The following is a 10,507-nucleotide window of genomic DNA, read 5'->3' on the forward strand; positions in this document are numbered from 1 at the left end:
ATAAGTTAGACATGGGGCTGGAGAGATGGCTCAGCGGTTAAGAGCACTGACTGCTCTTCCAGAGGTCCCGAGTTCAATTTCCAGCAACCACAGGGTGGCTCACAACCATCTGTAATGCTATCCGATGTCCTCTTCTGGTGTGTCTGAAGACAGCAACAAGGTACTCACATAAATAAAACAAATCTTTAAAAAACAAAAACAAACAAACAAACAACAACAACAACAACAAAACCCAACCCACAGAAATGAGCTACAGTTATCTGGAAGAGGAAACCTGCTGCAGTCTCCAACCCACAGAGACAAGAATGACACGGACACCAAGGCGGGTTCACGCAGCAGCTTCTTTACTTGTGGCCTTGTGTTTTTTTCTCTTACAGCTCTCTTCCCCAGCAGCTTCTTCTTCTTCGTCCTTCTTGCAGCAAGTGCTCTTCTCCTATCCTCTCAGTGACTGATCTCATCTCGCTCCACCCCACCTCATCCAATCAGAAATCAAACACGCTCCAGGCATGAGCTCAGGTCGATCACTGATAGGCTGACAGATCCGATCACGAGGAATACGCATGCTTTTTCACTGCGCATGCTCGGGCAAGGCAGTAAACATGTGGGGTTCACGGGGCCGTACCCGCTTCCCACAGAAACCTCAACTGAAAACCAAAATAAAATCTGTATCTCCATCTGATTGGAGATGTAGGAGGACCTGGCCCACTCTGGGCCTGGGTTATAGAAGAAAGCAGACTGGGAAGGAAGAGGCAGGTGGATCTCAATGAGTTTGAGGCCAGCCTGGTCTACAGAGTAAGTTCCAGGACAGCTAGGGATGCACTATAAAACCCTGTCTCAAAAAATAAAGCCGGGCCGGCAGTGGTGGCGCATGCCTTTAATCCCAGCACTTGGGAGGCAGAGGCAGGCTAATTTCTGAGTTCGAGGACAGCCAGGGCAACAAAGAGAAACCCTGTCTCGTAAAACCAAATAAATAAAATAATAATAATAATAATAATAATAATAATAATAATAATAATAATAAATAAAAATAAAATAAAAAACAAAACAAAATACAACCCCCCAAAACCCAAACAAACACAAAGAAAGAAAGAAAGAAAGAAAGAAAGAAAGAAAGAAAGAAAGGGTGAAAGAAAGAGAGGTAGAAAGCAAGCAGGCTGAGTAAGTCATGGTCTCTCTGTGATTGCTCTACGGTCTCTGCTTCAGTTCCTGCCTGCAGGTTCCTGTCTTGGCTTCCATCCACAATGGACTGTAAGCTGTAAGCAAATCCTCTCTCCAAGTTGCTTCTTTTCATGGCATTTTACCACAGGGATAGAAAGCAAACTAAGGCAGTATTAAACACTCATGTATAGTATATTTTTCTCTTTTACATACTGTTTTGTGAAAAAAGTTTATTTATTTATTTATTTATTTATTTATTTATTTATTTATTTATTTATTTTTGAGATAGGGTCTTGCTAGGTAGTCCAGTCTGTATTGGAACCTAAAATCCTCCTGTCTCAACCTCCCATATGCTGGATTGCCGGAATGAACTACTTACCCAACAAAGTATAAGTTAGGCACAACACAATTGTGTGTGTGTGTGTGTGTATTTATTTATCTATTCAATACAATACTATGTGTATTGTTTTTTGATTGTGGTCATTGGCTTTTAATTCCCTTCCAAGGCAGCTATAAAAGCTAAAACCATCTTCAAAGCTTCTCATAACACTCTAAGTTCTATTTTCTGTCTTGAAGCTAGACATAATAATAATTCTTTGACCTAGCCTTGTCTATTAACAGATCATGAGACCCTGAGCATTCAGGAGTGAACCTCTCCCATGCCCTGGAGGAAGTGCTGCAGATAGGGCCAGCAGGAATCTGAGCAGACAGGCTGAGCTGGCTTCCACGCCCAGTCTGACCCTTTCTGTCTAATTAATTTTTAGTGAGGGGGTGGAATTTCACTCGGCATGCATGGAGATGCCACCCCGAGAACCCAGAAGACAGGGTTTGTCAAGATCCTCCAAACTACCTAGCAAGAAGGCAGTGAGCCCCACCTTTCCCCTGCTCTCCTCAGGGCTCTCTTCTGAAGAGTGGCCTTTCTTCCTCTGTAGTGGCTGGGTGTGGAACCCAGGTCTTGCTAGGCAAGCAATTTTCTCTGACTGACACCTCCAGCCTTGTAATACTCTTTATGAGAAATCAAGTACATTTCTGAGTTTTCTGACACGTTGTGCAGATGAACTGTATGGCAGGGCTGAGTATACAGCTCAGGGACAGACAGCTAGTTCATTGCAAACAGAAAGCAAACAGAAAGAAATGAGTATTAACAACTGGGGACTGGATAGAAGGGTACATGATTAAGAGTACTTGATGCTCTCGTGAAGGAGATGTAGGAGATTCTGTTCCCAGCACCACACGGCAGCTCATAACCATCAAGTGACCCCAGTTCTAGAAGACCCTATGCTCTTTTATAAACTCTGCAGGCACCAGGCATGCTCGTGGCACACAGACATATATGCAAACAAAATACTAATACACATAAAAATAAAAATAAAAAAAATTAAAAAAGAAAAAAAAGGACTTATTTGTAGTGTCAGTATTCACAGGGTGAAGGCAGGAAAGTCAGGAACATAGTCCAATGTTAGCTACATAGCAAGTTCATGAGACCTTAGGTTTAAACAACACACACACACAAGGATGCACCCACGCAAATGTACACCCTAACACACATACATACCACACATGCACATGCATGTACACCCACAAATACACACACTACACACACATACCCGACCCCAACTCCCCATACATGTACATGAACACATAACACACACACATGTGCATGTACCCACATGAGCATACATACACACACACACACACAGACACACACACTCATACACCACACCATATACATCACTGTAAACCTGGAGATTGTATTTTTTACTGGGAAAAACTGTTTCTAGTTGTAGTATGGTTCAGCCCTAGTTTACACCTTTAATCCAAGAGCTTTCACTTTTAATCCAAGAGAAACTCAAAATCAAACAAACATACAAAAATTAAAAAACCAAACCAAACCAAACCAAACCAAAACAAGAAAGAATAGTCACAGGCTGTCCACATTATCCATAAGCAGGACTCAACAGGTATTTCACAGCTACCAACAGCTCTTTAAAGTGGTTAACTGACAAACCCATGTGGATGGAACAATGGTCTTTGACATCAGATAAATTACAGGTATTGGAACAGCTGGTACAGGAGCAGCTAAATGCTCAACACATCGAAGAATCTGCCGGCACATGGAATTCCCATGTGTTTGCTAGGAAAGTGAAATCAGGAAAATGGAGGATGCTAACAGATTTGAGAGGCATGAGTGAGATGCTTCAGCCGATGGGCTCTTTACAGCCTGAAGTCTCACTGCTGTCTTTGTTACCTAAGTCATGGTCTATGATAGTCACAGATTTAAGAGATTGTTTTTTTCACAGCTGCCTTGCATGAGCGTGACAGGGGAGGTCTGCTCTCTCAGTAACTACTTAGAATAATAGTTGTCCAATAAAGGGATTTCATTGGAAAGTCTTACCACAGGGAATGCTAAACACTCCTACTTTGTATTTTGTACAATAGCTGTTAGAAATAATTTGTAAACAGTTTTCTTCATCTAAAATGTACCACATGGACGATCCAGATGCAGATGCAGATACCTTAGGAAAAACGTTTGACAAAGTAAAGAGAGTTTTGCTTGTTGGGATTAAAAATTGCTCCTGAAAAATACAAAGAGAAGATTCTATCAATTATATCTAGGATATAAGATAGCTTTACAGAGATTCAACCACAGTCTAACATTTTAACATGCAATTAAGACACATGGTTTAAGAAAATTCATTTTTCTTTTTTCTTTTTTTTAAAGATTTATTTATTTTACTTTATGTATATGAGTGCACTGTAGCTGTACAGATGGTTGCTGGGAATTGAATTCAGGACCTCTGCTCACTCTGGCCCTGCTCACTCTGGCCCAAAGATTTATTTACTATTATATCTAAGTCCACTGTATCTTCAGACACACCAGAAGAGGGCATCAGATCGTATTACGGATGGTTGTGAGCCACTATGTGGTTCCTGGGATTTGAACTCAGGACTTTCAGAAGAGCAGTCAGTGCTCTTACCCACTGAGCCTCTTGTCAGCCCTAAAATTCATTTTTCATTTCATGTCAGTAAGGCAAATGTGTCTTTTATAAATTATCATTTGAAAAAAATATTTTAAAAATTTTTACTTTTTCATGGCTGATCATGTTCGTCTTTATAAGTTAGTTTGGACTGATGTGGGGTCTGTGCCTTTCTGCACTGAGGAAATAACCAAGTTGCCTATAATCTCCTTCCCTAAACTGCTCACCCTTCCCCCAAAAGAGGCACCAACTGATCTGTGGAGACAGACTGAGTGGCCACAGCATTGCCTAATGCAAGGTTTACTGATGGTTCATCAACCACTGACCAATGGCAAGAGGCAGCTTACAGACGAGGGGATGGACCGGCCAACACGGAGAAAGGAGCCACAAAATCAGTGCAGCGTTACTGGCTGTGAGACAAACAACTAGGAAAGCAAAAGGAAAATATCTTCTCCATTCATGGTGTGTGTGCGATGCTCTAGCTATATAGTCATCAAAATGGAAAACCACTAACTGGAAGATAAAAGGCAAAGATATCTGGTCATGGGAGGCATGACCAGAACTGGCAAAAAAATCTAGCAAAACATAGCAAAGACATCAAATTTTATTTAGCTCATATAGGCAAGACCAACAAAACATCTGAAAATTATGAAATAGTGAACAAATTGGCATCATGTTTAATTAAGACTAGAATAGTACAATTCGCCAGGGAACAAATTCAGAATAAATCGGTAAGAATGATAGATTACGAATTGGAAAAATTTGACAGTTTACCACTAACATTAAAAAGTAAGGGGAAATGGAGACTCAGATCAAACCAGGCTGACCCTAGGAGAAGAATGACTATAAGCAATCCATAGTCAGTGGTCCACACCTTTAATCACAGCGCTTGCGAGGCAGAAGCAGGCACACAAGGATCACAGTGAAAGCCACTTGTAAAAGGAAGGCTGAAATTCAAAGTGAATATCCTTTGTGAACTACAAGTAAATATACCTAAACCTTGAATTTATATTTAAAGAGAAAAGAAAATCTAGGTATATTTATCTACACATACTAAGGTCTATTTTAATTTTAAAAATTCAAGAGAATTTTTAAATTTTCATTTATAAGATATACTCTTACTGTTGCCAAAAACCACTTTGCCTCAGGAAAGATATAACCGGCCAGGAGAGGAACCCTCAAGAGGTAGGGTTGGGGAAGGGTTTGGCTTCTATCTTTCCAGGAGAATCAAAGCATCCAACTAAGGAAGCCAGAGAGCACTGGGCAAGGGAGACAGCTGAAGAATGAACCTGTCATCCAGAGAGTGAGTCCCAAGACAGAGAGAACTGGCCAAGTGGGATCGCTCAGCTCCAGCTCATCTCTGCTGCCCTCAACAGACACAAGTGGCAATTGGTCTGTCTGTCATCACAGTTTAATTAAAACTTAAAGCTGGCTGTGGGGTTGAAGCATAGCTCTCTCCTTCTCTAAACCCACAAATGCTTGTTAAAGGAAAATCTAAAATCTCTGTCCCATATCAGAGAAGCCACTTGGTATGGGACAGAGAGAAATAAAAAATAAGGGCTGATTCTATAGTCACCAAGCTGATAATCTTTTGATTTTTATTTGACTTTTTAAAACTTTTCGGAGGCAGAGGCAGGCGGATTTCGGAGTTCGAGGCCAGCCTGGTCTACGAAGTGAGTTCCAGGATAGCCAGGGCTATACAGAGAAACCCTGTCTTGAAAAACTAAAAAAAAAAAAAAAAAAAAAAGAAAGAAAAAAAACTTTTCTTATGGTACAATATATTATTATAGTATATAATATATTTATAATACATATAATTATAATATAAATAATAAAATAATATATTACATATTAAATATAATAATATTATCTCAAACCCTGTAAGATTATTATGTATATATAAACTTTCTGTCATGATACGAATAGTCATACAGAACACAAACTAATTCTAGCCATAAGTTTGATCTAGCTTCCTGTATGTGTTTCCAGTCTAAAGCCGGTAACTAGGAACAAAGATTGTGTACCTTGGATGTACTAAATGTTGGGGTTTGAATTGCCACACAAACCATATAAACACCGACCTCAGTTAAGCAAGAATAGTTTATTGAACACACACCCCAAGACTGATCAATCAGGACCACAAAAAAGGACTTGGGAGCCTAATTGTGGTACCAGTCTGTTCTTAGGGCAGGTTTTTTAAATATGAAAAACCAGGCTCAGAAGTTCAGAGGCAGAGGTGGAGGCAGTACTACACTTGGCTAACTAGACAAAGGCTTTTCCACTATCTGTTAAGCTGATTGGTCCTAAGTGAGGTAGGAGGGGTGGTAGATGGGTGATGAGCAGGGGAGTTTCAGAGTGTTGAGCTAACAGAGCATAAGTAATACAACCATAGTGCTGTGACCTTTTAGGAGATTATTTCAGTGTCAGCTATGGATAATTGCATTTCTGGGAAGCGGAGTCTGAGAACCTGAACTTAATTTCACCTTATGAGCAAAATGGAGACTGAATACAAAATGGCTGCAGTTATGTTAAAAGGAGCAGGCCTCCATTTAATAGACTATAGTCCTCAAACCTTTCTGAGATCGGCTGACTGTGGCTTTTAGAACGTTTACGTTTTCTACCATTCCTAACAGTAACCTATGAGGTCTCCAAAAAGATGATGGGGCCCTATAAAGATGAATTCACCCGGATTGTGGTATCGCTAAGCGCAGGGCAAAACTGCCCCATACCTCTTCTGCTGCTAGGTTCTACACAGTGGACAGCTTTGAGTTGAATGCTTGGTTTTACCTAGCCAGGACCTTCACTAGGCTGACAAGCACCACCCAAAGATCAGCTTCAGACTACGAACTGCTCAGGACATTCAAACTGCTGAGTTCATATGGGACTGGCACAAACACTTTATAGAACTTTGAACTCAAAATACTTAATCCTAAAACTGCCAAATACAACCAAGATGGACATTGTGAAAAGTTGGGCAGCAATATCTTCGTTATTGTAAGTATTTTTACTATGTTAGAGTTAAAAAAATCTTTCCTTTTTATTTATACCAAAAGGGGGGAAAATCTTGGCAGGATATTTGATCACACTGTGAACCCCAAGATTGTGTTATTTACTGGAAGAACCTCAGCCCTAGCCCATACCTTTAGTCCAAGAGCCTTGTGCTTATTGTAAACAGGATTAAATAAATTCAACCCTAGGTCAGGAGGCAGAGCAAGCAACCAGTCGACAGGGAGTGAGCATAGGAAACAACCATAGAGGGAGAGGAAGTCAGGAGGATGGATAGAGAGCCACACAGGAAGTAAAGAGAAGGGCCATTGAGTTTGAGAAGAAGCTCTTTGGAGAAGAAGCACCTTTTCCTTTGGGACACCAGCTGTGGAGGAGGTCGGCCGGGTGCCTCCTCTGTCTCTCTGAGCTAGCAGGCTTTCACCCGAGCATCTGGCTTCCAAGTCTTCATTGGTAAAATTGAATGCTTGAGATTTTGTTTAAAAATAATACATGTACACGCACCCACACAAACCCCCCCCTCCACACACAGTATACACCACACCCACATTTACACACCCATATGAACACATACCACACACATGCATTTTCCACACCCATGAACACATATCCCCACCCCAACCTCCACACACATGTGTGCTCATGAGGGCTGGAGAGATGGCTCACTTGATAAGTGCCTGCCACACACAGACAAGGACCTGAGTTCCGACCCCCATAATTCATGTAAAACTTGGGGGTGGGGTGCTCTCCTGAACACCCAGTACTGGGGTGTGTGTGTGTGTGCGTGTGTGTGTGTGAGAGAGAGAGAGAGAGAGAGAGAGAGAGAGGGAGAGGGAGAGGGAGAGGGAGAGGGAGAGGGAGAGGGAGAGGAAGAGGAAGAGGAAGAGGAAGAGGAAGGAAGGAAGGAAGGAAGGAGGAAGGAAGGAAGGAAGGAAAGAAGGAAGGAAGGAAGGTGGAAGGCCAGATTGATGCTAGGCAAGTAGGCAAGTAAGGGCACTTGCCATACAAGTCTGGGGACCTGAGTTTGATCCCTGGGACCATATAAAGGTATGAGGGGAGAACTGACTTTACAAAATCATCCTCTGATTGCCACATGAGTGCTGTGGCACATGTGCCCACACACAAGCATCATCCAAACATAATGATAAATGAATTAATGCTGGACAGTGATTGAGGACGAGCTCAATGGTGATTTTTGGCCTCCACATGCTATGTGCCACATGAACACATACACACCCTCACAGATGTACACACCCACACTCACAAGTACATAGTATATACACGATTTTGAAAATATTTTCCTTTTTAATATTTATTTTTATGTGTCTGTCTGTCTGTCTGTCTGTCTTTTTTTGTTTTTGTTTTTGTTTTTGTTTTTTTTGTTTTTTGTTTTTTGAGACAGGGTTTCTCTGTATAGCCCTGGCTGTCCTGGAACTCACTGTGTAGAGCAGGCTGGCCTCGAACTCAGAAATCTGCCTGTCTCTGCCTCCAGAGTGCTGGGATTAAAGGCATGCTCCACCACGCCTGGCTTCTGTCTGTCTTAATATAAGACATGTGAGCATGTTGGGTCCTCTGGAGTTGCAGTTACAGGTGGTAATGAGCTGCCCTGAGTGGGTTCTGTCAGCCCAACCTTGGTCCTCTTGAAGAACAGCAAGTACTTTGAACCACAGAGTCATCTCTCTAACACTAACACACAAATTAAAAATATGTATGTTGTGGGAACCTGGGTGTATAGATGGTATAAAGCACAGCTAAAACAACCTGAAGCTTGCAGCCCTTATCTAGAACGTGACAAAGCTGGGTGTAGGAAGCCAACTCTAAGATGGTGCTGATTTCCGGTGTGCCGTTGTCATAAACAACACTACTGCACAGGCGTAAGCCCAAGTCTGGCGCCAACCCCTCCCAAGCGGGTACATGCTAATTAGGTGACAGCGGTTCAACCTATCCCAGGAGGACACAAAGCCTTTCCCTGTGCTGGGGTGCATATAAGCAGACCTCCCTGGGTTCCCGCGGTCCCCATAGCAGCATCGAGGTATTCCTGCAATAAAGGCTGTTGAGAAGAATCCGACCGTGTTGTGTCTTTCTTGCCAGCCGAGGTGGGCGCAACATCTGGTGGCCCATATGGGGACCGGAGGATGATCTCGCAGATTCAGAACTCTTCAGCTATGGAATGGTGGCGCTGGTAAGTTCCCAGGATATTGGGACGATAAGGTTCCCTGGGTAAGAGAAGGGACTATGATAACCTCAGTGTAGCAATCAATAGATCCTCGCTGTGTAGTTATGCTTTTTTCTCCCATTGACCCTTTGTGGGTAGGTCTGATAGTTTTGGTCTTGTTTGTTCTGATATATGGACTCTGTTACTGTTTGAATTGTCATCGACCTGGAGCTAAACCATTATGGTGCATGGTCCGCACCTGCTTGGAAGATAAACTGTGTATAGAGGCAGTCAAGACAGGTCAGAAAATCCTTACAGAGCAACAAGAGAGTATGTCGGAGGAGGAGAAGGGCTTAAAAGGAAAAAAGAAAAAGAAAGGAGAAAAAGAGAAAAGAGAAAAAACAGACATAAAAAGGGGAGATGATAAAGACCAGGATATACCCAAAATGTATCCCTCTTTGAAAGCCTTGACATTAGGCACATCAGATGATTCTGAGCTCAGTGAATATGATGAGGCAGATCTTGAGGAAGAGGCTGTTCAATACGAGAGAGACAAGTATAATCCAGAATGGCCACGCGTCGACAGCACACGACATAAGAATAGGTGACTAAGAAGGTGGCTATTCCAACAGCCCCGCCATATAACCCTAACTATAAGGAAGAGATAAAGCTGAAAGGTGCGACTAAACCATGTACTTCCTTTTGTCCTGAGGTGTGGAAAGAACTAGGATTAACCTTCCCTGTGTTTCTGAGTGCTGATGGGCAATGATACCAAGAGCCAATTGATTTTAAAACCATTAAGCAATTGGCTGAGTCAGTACGCACCTACGTGGTCAGTGCGGTTTTCATAACAGCACAGGTTGAAGCTCTTGCCAGATATTGTCTCACCCCTGGGGATTGGGGAAGTTTAGCTCAAGCCTGCCTCTTGTCTGGTCAATACTTGGATTGGAAATCATATTTTTATGAATATGCTAATGCTCAGGCAGCAGTCAACTTAGCCTCAGGAGAGGATCCCCAGAGACACTGGGGTGCAGACATGCTGTTAGAATTAGGGAGATTTGCATTAGATCAGACAAGATATCCAGAACCGGTCTATGCCCAAATCAATGAGATTGCCACAAAGGCGTGGAAAGCACTACCTAACAGAGGTGCCGTCTCCGGGAACCTCACCAAGGTTCTGCAAGGGCCTACGGAGCCTTTCTCAGACTTTGTG

This window comes from Mus caroli, unplaced genomic scaffold (assembly GCF_978045245.1).
Source record: "Mus caroli unplaced genomic scaffold, Mus_caroli_1 scaffold_20, whole genome shotgun sequence".
Taxonomy (NCBI): domain Eukaryota; kingdom Metazoa; phylum Chordata; class Mammalia; order Rodentia; family Muridae; genus Mus; species Mus caroli.